The sequence below is a fragment of the Eleutherodactylus coqui genome, chromosome 2 (assembly GCF_035609145.1).
Source record: "Eleutherodactylus coqui strain aEleCoq1 chromosome 2, aEleCoq1.hap1, whole genome shotgun sequence".
NCBI classification, from domain to species: Eukaryota; Metazoa; Chordata; class Amphibia; order Anura; family Eleutherodactylidae; genus Eleutherodactylus; species Eleutherodactylus coqui.
Window position 1 is genome coordinate 86,515,232 of NC_089838.1, and position 23,820 is coordinate 86,539,051.

The window sequence follows — 23,820 nt, forward strand, 5'->3', positions numbered from 1 at the left end:
TAAAATGGTCTATTACGGGCCTGATCTTATACAACCGATCGTAATTGGGGTGATCGCTGGGGGGGCACAGCTGGTTGTCATTGTAGTGCAGAAATTTTAAAATACACTCAAAGCGCGTCCTCGACATCGCCATGCGGAACATTGGGGTGTGGTACAAAATATCGGTAGACCAGTACGCCCTGATTGTTGGCTTCTTTATTAGCCCCATGGTTAGTATAAGCCCCCCAAATTTTTTTATCTCTGGTGCATCCACAGGGGTCCACTTATCGGGTCTGGCATAGCTGGAGGTGGGATTTTCTTCTATAAAATTCTGGGCGTACAAATTCGTCTGGGTAACAATGTGGGCAATGAACTCTTCAGAAAAAAAAAACTTGAAGAAGTCCTTCCCTCTGAGCCCTTCCGTGTCAAATTGAATCCCTGGGTTCCCAATAAAATCAGGGATCTGGGGTCTGTAATCTTCCGGGGTACTCCAGTGAGCATCTGATGCATTGGGGTCAGTGGCGGTCCTTGGACGCCTTCTCGGGGGTGCAGGGAGCTCAGACTCGCTGGATGAGGATGAGGATGAGGAGTCGGAGAATGCCAAAAAAGTGGGGTCGTCATCACCACTACCTGAGTCCGAGTCTGATGCAATGATTGCATACAGTTCCTCTGAAGTTTACCTCCTGCGGGCCATATTTATATAAAATGGGGCACACGGGGAAAAAGTTTTATTAGATGGGACACTGCGGGATGGGGTGACCACGGGACAGGGGTCGGAAAGAACGCGGAAACTTATGTGGTGTATTCACGTGTTTTTTTTTTTTCGTTTTTTTTTTTTTTTACACAGACGAATACACTGACACAACACGGACTAACGACACACTACACACTAGACGGACTAACGACACGCTACACTAACTAATGACGGGTGACGGGACAGGTAACGAAATGGGAACAGGAACTTTTTTTGTTTTTTTGGTTTTTTTTTTACACAGACGAATACACTGACAGTACACGGACTAACGACACGCTACACACTAGACGAACTAACTAAACGCTACACTAACTAATAACGGGTGACGGGACAGGTAACGAAATGGGAACAACAGGAACTTTTTTTGTTTTCTGGGGGTTTTTTTTACACAGACGAATACACTGACAGTACACGGACTAACGACATGCTACACACTAGACGGACTAACTAAACGCTACACTAACTAATAACGGGTGACGGGACAGGTAACGAAATGGAAACAACAGGAACTTTTTTTTTTTTTTTTACACCAAGGGATACACTGACCACACGCTGCGCTACACTACACTGCTGATCGCACGCTACAGCTCACTCACTACACTTCTGATCACACACTACAGATCCCTCACTCACTACACTACACTGCACTTCTGATCACTCACTCCACTCTGCTACACTACACTGCCTGATCAATCACTCACTACACTCACTACACTACACTGCCTGATCAATCACTCACTACACTCACTACACTACACCACACTGATCACTAACACTCACTCCACTACACCACACTGATGACTAACTCCTCTCCACTACACTGATCACTAACTCCTCTCCACTACACTGATCACTAACTCCACTCCACTACACTACACTCCACTACACTACACTACACTACACTACACTACACTACACTGATCACGCACTCCCTGCCTAATCTACACACTAATCGCTCTTTTTTTATCACAGTAGGTGCTCTATCTACAAGCACCGGATGCTTGCACATGGAGCCCCGACTGTACACTGCCTGATCAATCACTCACTACACTCACTACACTACACTGCCTGATCAATCACTCACTACACTCACTCCACTACACCACACTGATGACTAACTCCTCTCCACTACACTGATCACTAACTCCTCTCCACTACACTGATCACTAACTCCACTCCACTACACTACACTCCACTACACTACACTACACTACACTACACTACACTGATCACGCACTCCCTGCCTAATCTACACACTAATCGCTCTTTTTTTATCACAGTAGGTGCTCTATCTACAAGCACCGGATGCTTGCACATGGAGCCCCTACTGTAAACAGCGCGAAGTCCGCTGCTGCGCTGTGATTGGTCAGGGAGTTTTTCCCTGACCAATCACAGCGATCGTGGGGGAGGGACCGCTCTGATTGGTCCCCAGCCCGGACGCAGCACTTGTCTGCTGACTATGTCAGCAGACATCACTGCTGTGTCGCCGCGATTGTCACCGCAGCGACACTTTAATGACATGACGTACCAGGTACGTCATGTTGCGGGAAGTATCCCGCTACCATGACGTACCAGGTACGTCCAGGAGCGGGAAGGGGTTAATATTTTGACCAACTGCAACCGTCATCACAGGTCCTTCAGGGAGTTAAATGTGATGATTTCATTCACTATATTATATTATAAGTGGCGCCACCAGAAACACTGGTATTGTAAATAATACTCATAACTAATATTCAGATATGAGATGACATATTGAAGCAAATCTAGGGGATGTATTCTGTCAGGACTCGGGGTCTGGGAAACTGGAGGTCCCTGAAAAAACCCACAACCCCTGTCCCTACCTACTTGCCCTCCGGACTAAGCTCCAGGGCAACAACTGGGCGACGGTCCCTACACTCACTAAGGAAGGGGAACACAAGGACTAACGAACAGACAGACACTGGAACAAACAACAGCAGGGCGGGTCAGACTATCCGGGTCAGCAACGAGAAGGTACGCAGTACAAGAGGGTCAGGCAAGGCAATGGCAGGTCCAAAAGCAGAGAGTCAATATCAGGAGTCAAAACACAGAGTACACGGGTGTAGCAGGGAAAAAACAAACTAACACTGGCACTGGTCTGCAGACACAAGCAGGTTTAAATCCTGTCAGAACTCTTGCCCCAGCAGCTGATTGGTCAGGGAGTCTGACAGGAGCCAGGTACCACCAACAGTGCTGGGGAACCTGTCAACAGCCCTGCAGGAGGCAGAGCAGGAGAGGCATGCTGGGTTGCCATAGTTCCGAGGACGTGGCGCAATCCCCGCCGCACCGCACAGCAGCCGCCTGAGTGACAGGACCGGCGGCGAGGGCACGGAGGACCCACGAGCCGCCGGTCCTGACATATTCTTTTAGAAGAGAGCTTTGTGTTTTTGACAGGTCATGAAATGTTTTTCAAACTTTTAAAGATGTTTGAGTTAGTGGAGAGATGTGCCGTTGCAAAGGCAAATGTCACAGGGAAACCAAAAGTAAAGCTTTGATCAAAATAGAAGACACTAAATAATGTTTAATATGGACCCAATGTTTCTGGTTTTCAAACCTCCACCATGAGGCTAGTTGAGAAACAAGTGTTGCTATATAGTAGTTTTGAATATCTGGAATGCCCAGATCTCCTGCCCATCTATCCTTAGTAAGTATGATGCACCCAAACAAATTGGGAAAAGATTTTGTGCACATTTATGAAAAAAAAAACATTGTGGTAGTTCAATAGGGAGAGTAAGAAAAAATGTATAGCAATTTTGGCAGTAAAATCATTTTAAAAGTAGCGATTTTTCCCATCTACGATACCTCAAATTTAGATTTTTAGTCTTTGTGAGTCTTCCTGCAATACTTTCAACATAGGATCAAAACTCTTTTGGTAATTTTGTTTATGTGGTGCAGTTAATATTATGTCCAGGTGCTTTATACCTTCATTTTGCAAATTAAAAGGTTGTTTATTAGAGATGAGCGAGCATACTCGTCCGAGCTTGATGCTCGTTCGAGTAATAGGGTGCTCGAGATGCTCGTTACTCGAGACAAGCACCACGCGGTACTCGTCTCGATTAAACGAGCACTGACCATTGAATTCAATGGAGCCGGCAATACAGCCGGCTCCATTGAAAGCAATGGGCTGCCGGCGATCGCGGGATGAATTGTCGGGAAGGGCTTAAATATATAAGCCCTTCCCTGCAATTCATCCAGAAATGTGTAAAAATAAAAAAAATATATACTCACCTTGTCCCGGCAGAACGATGTTAGCCCATTGAATTCAATGGAGTCGGCAATACAGCCGGCTCTATTGAAAGCAATGGGCTGCTGGCAATCGCGGGATGAATTGTCGGGAAGGGCTTAAATATAGAAGCCCTTCCCTGCAATTCATCCAGAAATGTGTAAAAATAAAAAATATATATATACTCACCTTGTCCCGGCAGACGGAGTTCAGCGTGGCCGGCCTGCAGTGGGTGTGAAGGGGGTGTGAGTCAGGCTTGCCCCTAATTGGCTCAGCGCTGAGCCAATCAGAGGCAGATCTCACTCATACCCATTCATGAATTCATGAATGGATGAGTGAATGTTGCCTCTGATTGGCTCAGCGCAGCTCTCAGCTGAATGACAGCAGTTCAGCACCACAGTGCAGGGGACAGCAGGAGAACACGCGGCTGTGCCCCGGCAGCTGAAGGGAGGTGAGTATCTTTTTTTTTTGTTTTTTAAATCACTTTTAATTCATTTCCAGGGAATGGCTTATATGTAAAGTCCTTCAGGATCCTGCTTCCAGCACTCGTCAATTGATTTCAGGGAAGGGCTTTAAATATAAGCCCTTCCCTGAAAAAACATGAAAAATAGTGTGAAAAATGAAAAAAAAAATGATACTCACCTCCCTTCAGCTCAGCCAATCACAATAATCTTAGCCCCGGTGTCCCAAATCTGTAACACTGCTTTTCAGGAAAAGGCTAATATTTAAAGCCCTTCCCTGAATAACCATCAGCTGCTGGAGCTCAGCCGCGTCTTAGCCGCTCTGTCCCTGGCTCTGTAATGCTGCTAATCATTCAGCACGCGGGGATTTACAATCTGCTGAAAATCTGTCTGCTGAAAGAGATGAATGTGATTGGCTGCGCGCCTTAGCCAATCACAATCAGCTCTTTCAGCAGGCAGGGATTTTAAATACCCGTCTGCTGATAGATCAGGACTACAGAGCAGGGGACAGCGCAGAGAAGATGCGGCTGAGCCCCGGCAGCTGAAGGGAGGTGAGTATCATTTTTTGACACTGTTTTTCATGGTTTTTCATAGAAGGGCTTATATTTAAAGCCCTTCCCTGGAAAACCATCAGCAGCCGGCGGCTCAACCGCGTCTTAGCCGCACTGTCCCCGGCTCTGTAGCGCCGCTGATCTTTCTTATTTTTTACACTGTTTTTCATGGTTTTTCAGGGAAAGGCTTATTTTTAAAGCCCTTCCCTGAAAAACCATCAGCTGCCAGGGCTCGGCCGTGTCTTAGCCGCGCTGTTCCCGACCCTGCAGCGCTGCTGATCTTTTTTATGTTTTACACTGTTTTTCATGGTTTTTCAGGGAAAGGTTAATATTTAAAGCCCTTCCTTGAAAAACCATCAGCTGCCGGAGCTCAGCCGTGTCTTAGCCATGCTGTCCCTGGCTCTGCAGCACTGCTGATCATTCAGCGCGTGTGGATTTACAATCCCCGTCTGCTGAAAGAGCTGATTGTGATTGGCTAAGGTGCTCAGCCAATCACAATTAGCTCTTTCAGCAGGTGGAAATTTTAAATCCTCGCCTGCTGATAGATCAGGACTACAGCGCAGAGGACAGTGTGGAGAAGAAGCCGCTGAGCCCCAGCAGCTGAAGGGAGGTAAGTATCATTTTTTAAATGTATTTTTTACACTGTTTTTTATGTTTTTTTTTAAGGAAAAGCTTATATTTAAAGCTCTTCCCTGAAAAACCCTTAGCTGCTGGGGCTCTGCCGTGTCTTTGCCACGCTATTCCCGGCTCTGTAGCGCAGCTGATCATTCAGCACGCGGGGATTTAAAATCCCCACCTGCTGAAAGAGATGAATGTGATTGGCTGAGCGCCTTAGCCAATTACAATCAGCTCTTTCAGCAGGCAGGGATTTTAAATACCCGTCTGCTGATAGATCAGGACTACAGAGCAGGGGACAGCGCAAAGAAGATGCGGCTGAGCCCTGACAGCTGAAAGGAGGTGAGTATCATTTTTTTACACTGTTTTTCATGGTTTTTCATAGAAGGGCTTCTATTTAAAGCCCTTCCCTGAAAAACCAGCAGCAGCCGGGGGCTCAGCCGCATCTTAGCCGCGCTGTCCCCGGCTCTGTAGCGCCGCTGATCTTTCTTATTTTTTACACTGTCCTCATGGTTTTTCAGGGAAAGGCTCATATTTAAAGCCCTTCCCTGAAAAACCATCAGCTGCCAGGGCTCGGCCGTGTCTTAGCCGCGCTGTTCCCGACCCTGTAGTGCCGCTGATCTTTTTTATGTTTTACACTGTTTTTCATGGTTTTTCAGGGAAAGGTTAATATTTAAAGCCTTTCCCTGAAAAACCATCAGCTGCCGAAGCTCAGCCGTGTCTTAGCCGCGCTGTCCCTGGCTCTGCAGCACTGCTGATCATTCAGCGCGTGATAATTTACAATCCCGCCTGCTGAAAGAGTTGATTGTGATTCGCTAAGGCACTCAGCCAGTCACAATTAGCTCTTTCAGCAGGCGGAAATTTTAAATCCCTGCCTGCTGATAGATCAGGACTACAGAGCAGGAGACAGTGCAGAGAAGATGCGGCTGAGCCCTGACAGCTGAAGGGAGGTGAGTATCATTTTTTTACACTGTTTTTCATGGTTTTTCAGAGAAGGGCTTCTATTTAAAGCCCTTCTCTGAAAAACCATTAGCAGCCGGGGCTCAGCCGCATCTTAGCCGCGCTTTTCCCGTCTTTGTAGTGCCGCTGATCTTTTTAAATTTTTTACACTGTTTTTCATGGTTTTTCAGGGATAGTCTTATGTTTAAAGCCCTTCCCTGAAAAACCATCAGCTGCCGGGACTCGGCCGCAACTTAGCCACGGTGTCCACGGCTCTGTAGCGTTGCTGATCTTATTTTTCTTTTACACTATTTTTCATAGTTTTTCAGGGAAAGGCTTACATTTAAAGCCCTTCCCTGAAAAACCATCAGCTTCCGGAGCTCAGCTGCATCTTAGCTGCACCTTAGCCGTGCTGTCCCTGGCTCTGTAGCGCCGCTGAGCATTCAGCATGCGGTGCTGAAAGAGCTGATTGTGAGTATCATTTTTTAAATTTATTTTTTACACTGTTTTTTATGTTTTTTCTAGGGAAAAGCTTATATTTAAAGCTCTTCCCTGAAAAACCATTAGCTGCTGGGCTCTGCCGTTTCTTAGCTACGCTATTCCCGGCTCTCTAGCGCAGCTGATCATTCAGCATGCGGAGATTAAAAATCCCCGCCTGCTGAAAGAGCTGATTGTGATTGGCTTAGGCGCTCACAAGAAGATAAGACACGGCTGAGCCAATCATGTGTGACAGCTGCGGTAGGGAATTGAAGAATTCCTCTGCTGCATCTGTCACAGATGTGGCAGATATGGCAGATGTAGCAGCAGGGAATTCTTCTTAGTAGCGGGGATGAAGGAAACATATTTCTTTTTTGCACTAAAATAATTGTTTTTCAGGGAAGGGCTTATATGTAAAGCCCTTTCATGAAAAACAATGCCGGGTGCCGGCAGACCATTGTTTTTAATGGCAGCAGCCATAATACGGCCAGGAAAATAGTTTCCTGGTCGGACGCTTTTACGCCGCAGGAATACACTTGTGTGATCTGATGCATTGGAATCCAATGCATCAGATGGTAGCCGTCCCTGAAAACCCTGGTCGATAGACGCTCGTGTAAAAAAGCCCTAAATGACTTTTTTTTTTTTGCAGGCTAGTATGTTTATGAGAAAACCCAACAATTCGTTTTTTTTTAAAAAAAAAACTTTTTTCACTTTTGCACAATAAAAACCTTTTCTTTTGAAAATTATTTGTTCTATATCGTTGCATTCAAAGTCCCTTAACTTTTTATTTTTTAATGCATGGAACTCTGTGAGGGCTTGTTTTTCTCATGCTGAACTATAGTTTTTATTGCACCATTTTGGGGTACATATGGTTCTTTTGACCACTTTTATTGCATTTTTTGGGAGGCAAAATGAACAAAGTAAGCATTTTGCCTTTGTTTTTTTCTACAGTTTTTGCCATGCAGGATAAATAGTGTGTTCAATTTATTGTACAAGATGGAACAGATAGGATGATACCAAATATGTGTTAGATTTTTTCTATTTTGGGAAAGTGTGCAAAAAAGGTGTTTTTTTTTAAATAAAAACGTTTTTTCCCCCCCCAAATTTTATGTCCCTGTACGGAACTTGAATTATAACAGGTCACAACAATTGGCCACAATCGTGGAGGTCAGATGACGTCCCAGAGAGAGCACTCTCTGTCTGTGAACTCCTTACATACCGTAATCTACATAGATCATGGCATGTCGGGAGTTAACAGCGGAGATCATGTTCTCATTGATCTCCGGTGTTGCAGCAGACTGCGGGGTATCTGCCGCAGACGGCTCAGTTTCTGAATATGCTTTGCGGTGCAAAACGTACAAAGAAATATGCCGATGTGCACACAAAAAAAGCATTGGTCTTTCCACAAAAACGCTACTTTTATATGCGCAAATATGCATATGCTCATGTGAAAGGAGCCTCAAGGATGAGCTAGAAGACATTGGAGGGAAGCTTACCCACTCATATCAGGTTATATGCAATCTGAATGAATAAAAAGAGATGAGCGAACGTACTCGTCCGAGCTTGATATTCGTGCGAATATTAGGGTGTTCGGGATGCTCGTTACTCGTAACGAGTACCACGTGGTGTTCTGGTTACTTTCAGTTTCCTCTCTGAGACGTTAGCGCGCTTTTCTGGCCAATTGAAAGACAGGGAAGGCATTACAACTTCCCCCTGTGACGTTCAAGCCCTATACCACCCCCCTGCTGTGAGTGGCTGGGGAGATCTGATGTCACCCGAGTATAAAAGTCGGCCCCTCCCGCGGCTCGCCACACATGCCTTGTGACTTAGCTGAGGGAAAGTACTATCGTGCTGGAGCTGCTGTAGGGAGAGCGTTAGGAGTCAGTGTAGGCTTCAAGAACCCCAAAGGTCCTTCTTAGGGCCACATCTACCTGTGTGCAGGCTGCTGCTAGCAGTGTTTTTTTTTTTTTTTTTCTCAAAATCGGCAGTGCAGAGCATTGCACCCGGCATTAGGGACAGAAGTGGTGCATAGGCAGGGAGAGTGTTAGGAGTGAGTGTAGCCTTCAAGAACCTCAACGGTCCTTTCTAGGGCCAAATTTAAGCGTGTGCAGTACTGTGCTGGCTGCTGTTAGCAGTGTTGCATTTTTTTTTTTTTCTAAAAATCGTCTGTGCAGAGCATTGCACCCTCCATTAATACTACAGGGACAAAATTGTGTAGGCAGGGCCACAACACAGTTATTGTTCATTGAATATACGCAGTGGGTCCTTCCCTTTGCAAAAAAAGAAAAGAAATTATATTTGGCCTGCCTGTGTCAGTCCTAAGGTCTCCGTGTACGTGTGTGCTGCGTGGACAACGTACAAAAATCAGACGCAACCAGCTACGGTTTACTGCAGGCTTGCGCCATTGTCTTTCCTGACTGGCAAATACCTGCTCTGCTAGAGTTAATAACTCTGCTACACTAAAGTTGTGTGTCACTTTTTCAGGGCCACACTACAGTTCTAAAAGTTATTGTTCATTGAATATACGCAGTGGGTCCTTCCCTTTGCAAAAAAGGAAAAGAAATTATTATATTTGGCCTGCCTGTGTCAGTCCTAAGGTCTCCGTGTACGTGTGTGCTGCGTGGACAACGTACAAAAATCAGACGCAACCAGCTACGGTTTACTGCAGGCTTGCGCCATAGTCTTTCCTGACTGGCAAATACCTGCTCTGCTAGAGTTAATAACTCTGCTACACTAAAGTTGTGTGTCACTTTTTCAGGGCCACACTACAGTTCTAAAAGTTATTGTTCATTGAATATACGCAGTGGGTCCTTCCCTTTGCAAAAAAGGAAAAGAAATTATTATATTTGGCCTGCCTGTGTCAGTCCTAAGGTCTCCGTGTACGTGTGTGCTGCGTGGACAACGTACAAAAATCAGACGCAACCAGCTACGGTTTACTGCAGGCTTGCGCCATAGTCTTTCCTGACTGGCAAATACCTGCTCTGCTAGAGTTAATAACTCTGCTACACTAAAGTTGTGTGTCACTTTTTCAGGGCCACACTACAGTTCTAAAAGTTATTGTTCATTGAATATACGCAGTGGGTCCTTCCCTTTGCAAAAAAGGAAAAGAAATTATTATATTTGGCCTGCCTGTGTCAGTCCTAAGGTCTCCGTGTACGTGTGTGCTGCGTGGACAACGTACAAAAATCAGACGCAACCAGCTACAGTTTACTGCAGACTTGCGCCATTGTCTTTCCTGACTGGCAAATACCTGCTCTGCTAGAGTTAATAACTCTGCTACACTAAAGTTGTGTGTCACTTTTTCAGGGCCACACTACAGTTCTAAAAGTTATTGTTCATTGAATATACGCAGTGGGTCCTTCCCTTTGCAAAAAAGGAAAAGAAATTATTATATTTGGCCTGCCTGTGTCAGTCCTAAGGTCTCCGTGTACGTGTGTGCTGCGTGGACAACGTACAAAAATCAGACGCAACCAGCTACGGTTTACTGCAGGCTTGCGCCATTGTCTTTCCTGACTGGCAAATACCTGCTCTGCTTGAGTTAATAACTCTGCTACACTAAAGTTGTGTGTCACTTTTTCAGGGCCACACTACAGTTCCAAAAGTTATTGTTCATTGAATATACGCAGTGGGTCCTTCCCTTTGCAAAAAAGCGAAAACATATTTGGCCTGCAGGCTTGTGCCAATTTATTTCCTGCCTGGGAAATCAAATCACTGGTAATACAGCATGCTGAGGGGTAGGGGTAAGCCTAGAGGACGTGGACGTGGCCGAGGACGCGTAGGCCCAAGTGAGGGTGTGGGCACAGGCCGAGCTCCTGATCCAGGTGTGTCGCAGCCGACTGCTGCGCGATTAGGAGAGAGGCACGTTTCTGGCGTCCCCACATTCATCGCCCAATTAATGGGTCCACGCGGGAGACCTTTATTAGAAAATGAGCAGTGTGAGCAGGTCCTGTCCTGGATGGCAGAAAGTGCTTTGAGCAAGCTATCGTCCAGCCACAGTTCTGCGCCGTCCACTGCTGCAAATCCGAATCCTCTGTCTGCTGCTCCTCCTTCCTCCCAGCCTCCTCACTCCACTACAATGACACCTGCTCAGGAGCGGGAACACTCCCAGGAACTGTTCTCGGGCCCCTGCTTAGATTGGGCAGCAGCGGTTCCTCTCCCACCAGAGGAGTTTATCGTCACTGATGCCCAACCATTCGAAAGTTCCCGGGGTCCGGGGGAAGAGGCTGGGGACTTCCGCCAACTGTCTCAAGAAGTTTCTGTGGGTGAGGAGGACGATGACGATGAGACACAGTTGTCTTGCAGTGAGGTAGTAGTAAGGGCAGTAAGTCCAAGGGAGCAGCGCACAGAGGATTCGGAGGAAGAGCAGCAGGACGATGAGGTGACTGACCCCACCTGGTGTGCAACGCCTACTCAGGACAGGTCTTCAGAGGGGGAGGCAAGGGCATCAGCAGGGCAGGTTGCAAGAGGCAGTGCGGTGGCCAGGGGTAGAGGCAGGGCCAGACTGAATAATCCACCAAGTGTTTCCCAAAGCACACCCTCGCGCCATGCCACCCTGCAGAGGCCGAGGTGCTCTAAGGTCTGGCAGTTTTTCACAGAGACGCCTGACGACCGACGAACAGTGGTGTGCAACCTTTGTCGCGCCAAGATCAGCCGGGGAGCCACCACCAACAGCCTCACCACCACCAGCATGCGCAGACATATGATGGCCAAGCACCCCACAAGGTGGGACGAAGGCCGTTCACCGCCTCCGGTTTGCACCGCTGCCTCTCCCCCTGTGCCCCAACCTGCCACTGAGATCCAACTTCCCTCTCAGGACACAGGCACAACCGTCTCATGGCCTGCACCCACACCCTCACCTCCGCTGTCCTCGGCCCCATCCAGCAATGTCTAGCACCGCACAGTCCAGCCGTCGCTAGCGCAAGTGTTGGAGCGCAAGCGCAAGTACGCCACCACGCACCCGCACGCTCAATCGTTAACCGTCCACATAGCCAAATTTATCAGCCTTGAGATGCTGCCGTATAGGGTTGTGGAAACGGAGTCCTTCAAAGCTATGATGGCGGCGGCGGCCCCGCGCTACTCAGTTCCCAGTCGCCACTACTTTTCCCGATGTGCCGTCCCAGCCCTGCACGACCACGTCTCCCGCACCATTGTACGCGCCCTCACCAATGCGGTTAGTGGCAAGGTCCACTTAACTACGGACACGTGGACAAGCACAGGCGGGCAGGGCCACTACATCTCCCTGACGGCACATTGGGTGAATTTAGTGGAGGCTGGGACAGAGTCAGAGCCTGGGACCGCTCACGTCCTACCCACCCCCAGAATTGTGGGCCCCAGCTCGGTGGTGGTATCTGCGGCGGTGTATGCTTCTTCCACTAAAGCACCCTCCTCCTCCTCCTCCTCCTCAACCTCTGTCTCGCAATCTAGATGTGTCAGCAGCAGCAGGACGTCGCCAGCAGTCGGTGTCGCGCGGCGTGGCAGCACAGCGGTGGGCAAGCGTCAGCAGGCCGTGCTGAAACTACTCAGCTTAGGAGATAGAAGGCACACGGACCACGAATTGCTGCAGGGTCTGACAGAGCAGACGGACCGTTGGCTTGCGCCGCTGAGCCTCCAACCGGGCATGGTCGTGTGTGACAACGGCCGTAACCTGGTGGCGGCTCTGCAGCTCGGCAGCCTCACGCACGTGCCATGCCTGGCCCACGTCTTTAATTTGGTGGTTCAGCGCTTTCTGAAAAGCTACCCACGCTTGTCAGAGCTGCTCGTAAAGGTGCGCCGGCTCTGCGCACATTTCCGCAAGTCCCACACGGACGCTGCCACCCTGCGCACCCTGCAACATCGCTTTAATCTGCCAGTGCACCGACTGCTGTGCGACGTGCCCACACGGTGGAACTCTACGCTCCACATGTTGGCTCGGCTCTATGAGCAGCGTAGAGCTATAGTGGAATACCAACTCCAACATGGGCGGCGCAGTGGGAGTCAGCCTCCTCAATTCTTTTCAGAAGAGTGGGCCTGGTTGGCAGACATCTGCCAGGTCCTTCGAAACTTTGAGCAGTCTACCCAGGTGGTGAGCGGCGATGCTGCAATCATTAGCGTCACCATTCCTCTGCTATGCATCTTGAGAAGTTCCCTGCAAACCATAAAGGTAGCCGCTTTGCACTCGGAAACAGAGCCGGGGGAAGACAGTATGTCGCTGGATAGTCAGAGCACCCTCCTGTCTATATCTCAGCGCGTTCAGGAGGAGGAGGAGGAGGATGAGGAGGATGAGGAGGAGGGGGAAGAGACAGCTTGGCCCACTGCTGACGGTACCCATGCTGCTTGCCTGTCATCATTTCAGCGTGTATGGCCTGAGGAGGAGGAGGAGGAGGAGGAGGAGGAGGATCCTGAAAGTGATCTTCCTAGTGCGGACAGCCATGTGTTGCGTACAGGTACCCTGGCACACATGGCTGACTTCATGTTAGGATGCCTTTCTCGTGACCCTCGCATACAACGCATTCTGGCCACTACGGATTACTGGGTGTACACACTGCTCGACCCACGCTATAAGGAGAACCTTCCCAGTCTCATTCCCGAAGAGGAAAGGGGTTCGAGAGTGTTGCTATACCACAGGACCCTGGCGGACAAGCTGATGGTAAAATTCCCATCCGACAGCGCTAGTGGCAGAAGGCGCAGTTCCGAGGGCCAGGTAGCAGGGGAGGTGCGTAGATCGAGCAGCATGTACAGCCCAGACAGTGCAACAGTCTTTAAGGGCCTGGCCAGCTTTATGGCTCCCCAGCAAGACTGTGTCACCGCTCCCCAGTCAAGGCTGAGTCGGCGGGAGCACTGTAAAAGGATGGTGAGGGAGTACGTAGCGGATCGCACGACCATCCTCGGTGACGCCTCTGCCCCCTACAACTACTGGGTGTCGAAGCTGGACACGTGGCCTGAACTAGCGCTGTATGCCCTGGAGGTGCTTGCTTGTCCTGCGGCTAGCGTCTTGTCGGAGAGGGTGTTTAGTGCGGCTGGGGGAATCATCACAGATAAGCGTACCCGCCTGTCAACCGACAGTGCCGACAGGCTAACACTCATCAAGATGAACAAAGCCTGGATTTCCCCAGACTTCTCTTCTCCACCAGCGGACAGCAGCGATACGTAAGCAATACGTATTATGCACCCGCGGATGGAAGCTACGTTCTCTCTCACCATCCAAAACGGGGACATTTCTGCTTCATCAATCTGTGTCTAATATTCCTCCTCCTCCTCCTGCTCCTCCTCCTGAAACCTCACGTAATCACGCTGAACGGGCAATTTTTCTTAGGGCCACAAGGCTCACTCATCTAATTTTTCGAAACAATTTTTATATGTTTCAATGCTCTTAAAAGCGTTGAAACTTTAACTTGAACCAATTTTTCGTTAAACTGGGCTGCCTCCAGGCCTAGTTACCACTTAAGCCACATTAACCAAAGCGATTAATGGGTTTCACCTGCCATCTTGGTTGGGCATGGCCAATTTTTACTGAGGTACATTAGTACTGTTGGTACACCAATTTTTTGGGGCCCTCACCTACAGTGTAATCATAGCAATTTGTATGTTCTTCACCTGCACTCATGGTACAGAAGTGTGTGTGGGGTTGGCCTACACTTTAGCTACATAAATGTAACTTGGGCCTTGGCTATACTGCAGCTACTGAAATGGAACTAAGACTGCGCTCCCACTATACTGCTGCTTCGAAATTGTTACTGGGGCCTGTCTTGAGTGCTACTATTGCTGACATGGAACGAAGACTGCGCTCCCACTATACTGCTGCTTCGGAATTGTTACTGGGGCCTGTCTTGAGTGCTACTATTGCTGACATGGAACGAAGACTGCGCTCCCACTATACTGCTGCTTCGGAATTGTTACTGGGGCCTGTCTTGAGTGCTACTATTGCTGACATGGAACGAAGACTGCGCTCCCACTATACTGCTGCTTCGGAATTGTTACTGGGGCCTGTCTTGAGTGCTACTATTGCTGACATGGAACGAAGACTGCGCTCCCGCTAAATGCTGCTTCGGAATTGTTACTGGGGCCTGTCTTGAGTGCTACTATTGCTGACATGGAACGAAGACTGCGCTCCCGCTATAATGCTGCTAGTGATATGTTAGTGGGGCCTGTCCTAATGCTACGGCTGAAATGTTACGAATTCTGGGCTCTGCCTATACCGCTGCTAATGGTATGTCTCTGGGGTGTGGAAACAGAGGCTTCCCAAAGACATGATGGCGGCGAGGCCATTTCCCACCAACGCGGTTACTGTTAAGGTGCATATAACCACGGACACGTGTAGAGGACACGTAGTGCATCAAAAACATCCCCCTCCTCCTCCAACAGGGAAAACAAACATTCTTGGCAAATGCTTTTGCATTGGTTCGTCTGGTGGCAGTCCAAGAATTTCACCTTTACCGACACTACAAGAGAGCCCCCTCACCATCCCCCCGCCACGGCCCACTTAATCCTGGCCACATTCCGAAAACCAACAAAATAAAACCGCGCTACTAGGTCCGCAGTCACCACCACATTACCACCAACGCGGTTACTGTTAAGGTGCATATAACCACGGACACGTGTAGAGGACACGTAGTGCCTCAAAAACATCCCCCTCCTCCTCCAACAGGGAAAACCAACATTCTTGGCAAATGCCTTAGCATTGGTTCGTCTGGTGGCAGTCCAAGAATTTCACCTTTACCGACACTACAAGAGAGCCCCCCCACCATCCCCCCGCCACGGCCCACTTAATCCTGGCCACATTTCGAAAACCAACAAAATAAAACCGCGCTACTAGGTCCGCAGTCACCACCACATTACCACCAACGCGGTTACTGTTAAGGTACATATTACCAGTCTGACTGGGGCATGCAGAGACACCTTGACAGAATGAATAGTGTGTGGCACATAGGTTCTCCATTGCTATGCCCACGTGTGCAGCTCCTGATGGCGGTGGCACAGGATTATATTTCTCATTGCTTCTGTACAGCATTGTGGGCTATCGCCCCACCACTTTTAAAGAGGGTCGCTGCCTAGCCGTGCCAACCCCTCTGCAGTGTGTGCCTGCGGTTCCTCCTCATGGCAGACGCACTTCTAAATAGACATGAGGGTGGTGTGGCATGAGGGCAGCTGAAGACTGCGCAGGGACACTTTCGTGTGCGCTGTGGGGGGTAGGGGGGGCGGTTGGGCAGCATGTAACCCAGGAGAAGTGGCAGTGGAGTGTCATGCAGGCAGTGATTGTGCTTTGTTGGAGGTAGTGTGGTGCTTAGCTAAGGTATGCATTGCTAATGAGGGCTTTTCAGAAGTAAAAGTTGTTGGGGGGGGGGGGGCCCACTCTTGCCGCTATTGTGGCTTAATAGTGGGACCTGTGAACTTGAGATGCAGCCCAACATGTAGCCCCTCGCCTGCCCTATCCGTTGCTGTGTCGTTCCCATCACTTTCTTGAATTGCCCAGATTTTCACAAATGAAAACCTTAGCGAGCATCGGCGAAATACAAAAATGCTCGGGTCGCCCATTGACTTCAATGGGGTTCGTTATTCGAAACGAACCCTCGAGCATCGCGAAAAGTTCGTTCCGAGTAACGAGCACCCGAGCATTTTGGTGCTCGCTCATCTCTAATAAAAAGAAAATAATAGAAAATATGAATTCATGGAAGACCATGTTCTCCACCATGGGGGAATAGGTAAACAGCAGCACACGGTTGTGGAGAAGGATGTTACCTGCCTCAATAATTAAGTGTTACATTCGTGTAGAGTGTGTGAACAGTGACCTGTACAATTCCAATTTGTTTACAGCTATAGGGATTAATATATACTCAACACCTGACACAGATCACCAAACAAGAAACCTAGGAAGGGAAAAGGGGAAGTCTGACACCACAGAAGTAGGGGAACCCTGCTTTAAAGCAAGGGGATCATTCCAATAAGGATGGCTCAACGCAGGAACATTGGGTAAACCTGACTCGCCCTAGGTGGAAAGAAGCAGGGAACCAAAGACAGGGTCAGAGAAGCTCCAGACACAAAAAACTACAAACAGGACATAGTTGAGACACAGGTATCCGCACAATTACAGATGGTGGAGATTCAGACATGAACCAAGCAGAATTTAGTTGATACTGACCAGGAATCTGCCAAATTACAGACAGAGGGGAATACAGACAAAAATCAAACAGAACATAGTTCACAATGACCAGACATCTACAGATGGAAAGTAATTCAGACAGAAACACATGCATGCTATCAGCAGTGTTCAGAAAGGAGATGACGATGTATAATAACCAGCATCCTCTGGAAGGAAAGGCTGGTATTTATATGCACAAACCTAGGTGATTGGCTGACTGGTGCAGTCCACACAGCCAAATTAACCCACACCAGCAGAGATGTGCTTCTGGAAGTACATAGTACTACTAGATCCAGAAGCACAAACTGTAATGACGTGATGGCACAATCAGTTAGCTATGAGCACAGCAGTTAACTGTTCAGGTGCTGCCGTCAAAGATGATTGTGCATCTAAATAGTCAATGGGAAGGGGGCACCCTCTCCTGTGCTCCATTGGCATGCCCTGCAAAGTTACAGAGCAATTGCCAATCAGCTAACATGACAGCTGAAAGCCTACTGAAGGCTTCCTGGGCTGTCATGCAAAAACTGTCACTGGCAGGACTTGATGGATAACGTCACAATTCGCTATCTACTGCAATACTAATGTATTGCAGTATATAGTACAAGTGATCAAATGATCACAAGTTTAAGTCACCAGTGGGGACTAAATAAAAGGGTGACAGATTTTTTTAAAATCTTAAATGTTAAATGTTCAAAAAAAAAAAACATTTTCCCATTTTTCTTATAGAAGTTCCAAACAGCTGAAAAAACTTCACATATTTTGTATTGCCGAGCATGTAAAATTCCCAACTATTAAAATATCACAATATTTATCCCACATGGTGGAGGTTGTAAAAAACAAAGTACAGAATGCCAAAATTGCAGGGGTTTTTGCTATCACAGCTCCTGAAAAATTAATTAATCAAAAATATGTACATTTTCCAAAATTGTACTGCTAATAACAACAGCTCCCCCTGCAAAAAAAAGCCTCCATACAGCTCAATCAGCAAAAATAAAACAACTTACAAGTCTCAGAATATGTTTATCAAAAAACTTGTGGTGCTAAAAGATATGCCGAAGACAACTACTGGGGACCGGGAAGAAGATGCAGAGGAGCTGGACAGCGCTTCTGGCGTTCTTTATTTATTTTTCTGATGATGTTCATTGTACGGGGGTAAATAATACATTACTTTGATAGAGCAGACATTTACGGACGCAGCAATACCAAATATGTGTTTTCATTGTATTATTTAAATTCTTTTATTATAAATATGGCAAAATGTTTTGTTTTTACTTTTATTACTTTTTTAATTTTAAAATAATTAATGAAACTTTATTGTTCTTATCTTTACTCTTCCTATTTAGACAACAACTTGCGATGTATTGATCACCATAGCACTAAATCATACTGCGATTGGGCAGGCATTCTATCGAACCCCCCATGGGGACGGCTTGATAGGCATTTTGCTAAGACAGCCCTGGGGCCTTTCAGAAGTCCCCTGGCTGCCATGACACATGCACGTCTCCCTGCGATCTCATTGTGGTACCCAGCGGCCTTGGGTGGCCTCACCAGACCAGTGGCACCGCACATGACTAGGCCATTGGGAACTGGGCGCTCAAGCCAAGAATTCTTTGGAGCAGGTGATGGGAGTGCTGCATAGTATGAAATCAACTTCAAAATTTTCACCAATGGTGCGAATTTTGACTGTTTTTTGGATGTGGAAATGCTGTGGAATATGCCACGGAAATTTCCACAGTGGAAATTCCACAGCATTACAGCATTTCTTGAGGCATGCTGCCCCCTGCATAGTGGCCCTTACTAGTAATAGTGACCCCCACAGTGGCCTTACTTGTAATAGTGACTCCCACAGTGGCCTCACTAGTAATAGTGACCCCCACAGTGACCTCACTAGTAAGGCTGCCTTTCCATGGATTCTCGCAAGCAGATTTCCACCGCGGGAGATCATTTAAAGTCAACACGATGAACCCATCATTATGATAGGTTCATCGTGGAAAATCTTGGCAAATCTCAGCATGCCGCGATTTTTTAGATGTGGAAAATTGCAATGGATTTCCCTCATCGATGTACATGGATTGTGTACATCGGGCTGTGCTTTCCCCCACAATGGTCTCAGTAGTAAAAGTGACCCCCACAGTGACTCCAGTAGTAATAGTGACCCCCACAGTGGCCTCAGTAGTATTTAGTGTTTAAACAGTGGCACCAGTAATAATAATAACCCCACAGTAGCCCCAGTAGTAATATTAACCCCACAGTAGGCTTAATAATAACCCCACAGTAGCCCCAGTAATAATATTAACCCTCTCAGTAATAACATTAACCCCACAGTAGCCTTATTAATAACCCCACAGTAGCCCCAGTAATAATATTAACCCTCTCAGTAATAACATTAACCCCACAGTAGCCCCAGTAATATTAACCCTACAGTAGCTCCAGTAGTAATATTAACCCCACATTAGCCCCAGTAGTAATATTAACCCCACAATAAACCCAGTAGTAATATTAACCCCACAGTAGCCACAGTAATAATTTTATCCCCCTCAGTAATAATATTAACCCTACAGTAGCCCCATTAATAATATTAACCCAACAGTAGCCTCAGTAATAATATTAACCCCACGGTAGCCCCAGTAGTACTATTAACTCCCTCAGTAGTAATATTAACCCCACAGTAGCCCAGTAGTAATATTACCCCCTCAGTAATACTAACCCCTCAATACCCCCAGTAATAACCCCTCCAATCCATATACTTACCTCCTTGTAGTCAGCACCACTCTACCTGTTCTCAGTGCTGATCCCAGGTGCTCACACTGACGTCAGGGTGTGCCCTGGGATCAGCGTGGCAGCGTGATTACCGGTCGGGAAGCTGCAGCACCCCAGACGGTAATCACTCATGATGAGCATGTGCCAGCAGAGTTGGCTCTGCGTGCCCTCCCCGGCATTCGTGCCATAGGTTCACCACCAAGGACCTGTCCTACACAGTACACAGATATACCACTATAGGGTCATTTTCACACAGTTCCCCTTTATTTTTTTATATTTTCTTACTTTTCTCCCTCTAGTAAAATACATATCTTGAGCAGAAAAACCTGAATACAGGAGTATTCTGGGCACAACTTTACATTTTAACATTTAGTGCACAACATCACAATAAGTCATTCTGTAATTGAATCCCTGTGACTGGTCTAGCTACTTTATTCATTTTCTATGTCAGGTGACCCTTCGCCTAAAAAATATCTCGACTTTCTCTGACATCTTGTGCACATTTACTACTTCCTCCCCTGTCCATAGCCTCCATTATCCTGTGAGCAGTGCATGATGGGAGGACAGGAGTAAAAGTATTGCGCTGTATTGCTCATGTGCAGTTCAGAGTGCCGGAAGGTCAAGTCTGTCTGCTTCAGCAGCTTTCTCTGCCACTCTCAGTGAGAGGGATGTTGGTGCTGGTAAGTTGTAGGACCCGTGAGCAGTGGGCGGAGCTTCAGTACTGGCTTGGAGATGAGCTCTATGCATTCTGAAAGTTGCAGGGAACAGTTGTGATATATGTACATGCAACAGCAGATCAGAGGCTGCTTGGTACAAAGCAGATAAAAGGTAAAGGTTGCCGCTAATTAGCTGTGCCTTCTAGATTTTAGCATTTTCAGAATTTGCATTTTGTGCCAGGAAAAACCCTTTAAGGTTTTTTATATCTGTAACTAGAGAAAGAGTGACACCTAATGGCAGGTATATGTATGGCCCCTATAATGATATACATTCATATATTCCAAGGTAGATTGATAATTTTATTAATACTTTTACCTTTCAGCTCTTATTAATTGTGTTGTACATATTTATGATTAAAGCCCATCGTCTGAATACGTTTTATACATTGCGTGCATTTATTTGACGTTTTAAGTCTCACTAAGCTGTGTGGAGGTATTGCTATTATCAGACTACTGTGTTCTAATTGTTATGCAATTGCTATTTATTTTAAACTAGCTGATATACAGGTGTGTTGCACAGTGATTTTATGAGTCTTGGAATATACAAAGTGGACCACAAAAATGAGCCCAGTACCGCACTCTTAGGCCTCCCTCACACAGGGCGTTTGCAAAGCGCTGCCTTTTCAGCTGTGTCTTCAGCACAGCTGAAAACACTGCCCATTCATTTCAATGGGAGACTCAGCTGAAAATGCCCAAAGATAGAACATGCAGCGCTTTCAAATGCAGGGTTTTTCATAGCAGCGCTTTTAGCCCTGTTTGAGCAGCCCCATTGAAATGAATGGGAGCATTGTACAGCGTTTAGTACAGGGCTGAAAACACCGCCCAGTGTGAGAGAGGCCTAAATGAAAGCTGTCCAAGAGAAAATTTGTGTTGCCCATAACAACCAATCACAGTGCAGCTTTCATTTTACCTCAGCTGTGTAAGAAATTAAAGCTGAGCTCTATCAACCAATCACAGCAGAGCATATATTTTACCTCAGCAGTATAAGAAATAGCAACCAATCACAGTGCAGCTTTTATTTTACCTCAGCCATATAAGAAACAGCAACCAATCACATTGCATCTTTTTATTTTACCTCAGCAGCTTAGGAAATAGCAACCAATCACATTGCAGCTTTCATTTTCCCTCAGCAGTATAAGAAATGAAAGCTGCGCTGTTACAGGGGAAGGCGGTGAGTTTCCGATTTTTAATTACACCATTATTAGTCGCCCGGTGCTGAAGAACGCTCAAGCAAAATTTTACTTAAGTGGGACCAGAACTGTGGATGTGTATAGGACACAAACAAGCAGATTGTGCCTCTTATATATAAGTTAAATTATTTTTGAAGTTCAGAAGAGGTTCTATTCCTCCCCCCGTACATTTTAGGCATATGCACAGCCCATATTGTGACCTGTGACCCCCGCCTGCAGGAGAACAATTACTGCATCGGTGGTGATAGTGGAAGTGTCTGACCAAGAGACCCAGCTGGCCTTGATACATGTTACTGTTTGTCCCGACTGTGAATACAAGATGTATCCTTTCCCTCGCAGAGTAGTGACTGCACCGTCACGGAGCTCCGCTATCTGTCCTTAGAGATTTGGTCCGGCGGTCAGCAGCCGGGGTAAAGGAGTGGGCCCCAACGCATTCTGAGAGGCCCAACAAGACAGATAAGGCACTTGCGCAAATGCTGAGAAATCAGCAGAGGGTAAATCAAGCCCACAGTATGCAGGTGAAATACATTTCACAAGTCTCACAAAAAAAAAATCTTTTTTTCTCTTTCCCTAAGGGCTTCTACCCACTAGCGTTTTTTTAATGCTGCGATATCGCTGCGGTTTTTTCATTAGGACTTTCTAACGTTAAAATTTTTATGCGAGTCGATTTTAACATTTTAGTGGGTAAAAGCCCTTAGGCTAAATTCACACTAGAGGGCGCTATCGGGTTGTGAAACTTAGCCTAATGTGGCGGTCAATTTCCCTGTGGGTGTGTTATTTTTGTTAAAAAGGTCATCCACCACTTTAGGGAAGTAGCGATCCTCCGGCACGTGTTTCCCATTGTTTTTAATGGGAATCCTTGCATCGCACTCACGCGCACCTCTGAAAACAATGGTCGAGGCGTTTCAAGGGAACGCTGAAAGATGGGACGTGCCAAGATTTTTTTCCTGCACCATGATGCAATGTGGTAAAAAAATCACTCATGTATATTAGTGCGAGATTTGTGTTTCCCGATTGACAAATCTCACCCGATTTTCCCGGCTGTGTAAAAGCAGCTTTAAGGGCGCCCACCCACTGGCGATTTTTTTTTCTTTGCGTTTTGCGTTTTTTCTCAAGAGCAATTAGAATTGAATGTACTCCTGTCCACTGGCATTTTTTTTTGCGTTGCGTTGCGATTTTTAACATAGGAACTGTCAGTTGCATATGTGTCCTTATTTTTCTCCTAATGCACCCATGAATGTCAATGGAAATTAATGGAAAAGGCGCGAAAAAGCCGCAAAAATGCCGCAAAAAATGCTGCGAAAAACGCACAGAAAACGCGGCAAAAACGCGCCGAAAACGCTGCGTTTTTCACGCACGAAAATCGCAAACGCCAGTGGGTGGGCGCCCTAAGGCAAGTCCTTTCCTAAATGCTCTGATTAGTGAAGAGGTGGTTATTGACAATATTAACCCCTTAAGGACATGACCTATTTTGGGTTTAACGGCTTACTCCCAAGAGCGTATATCAGCCTGCGTTTTCACGGCCAGTCGATATACGCTTCCATCTAAGCAGTTCCTCCTTCCCTCCCCCTCACTGGCTCTCTGCCTCTCTTCTCCCCTCCGAGCGGTTTGCAATGGCAGTGGGTGGGACAGGGGCGGAGCTAAGCTCTGCCCCTTGTCCATAGCCAGCAATAAGAGTTGGCAGGACAGAGCAGAGCTTAGCCCTGACCCCTCCTATTGCAAACGCCGGAGTGGAGGAGAGAGGTGGTGAGTGAGAGGGAAGCCGCTTTAGATGGAAGTGTGTGTTGGCCGGCCGTGAAAACGCCCTCCGGTATACTCTCGTGTAAATAAGCCCTTAAGGATGAAACCATTTTTGGGGGATTTTTATTTCCACTTTTCAAGAGCTATAACTTTTTTTATTTTTCCGTTGACACGGCTGTATAAGGGCTTGCTTTTTGTGTCGTGAACTACAGTTTCTATTGGTACCATTTTTAGGTGCATAAATTGTATTGTAAAACTTTTTTTTTGAGAGCAGAGAGAGAAA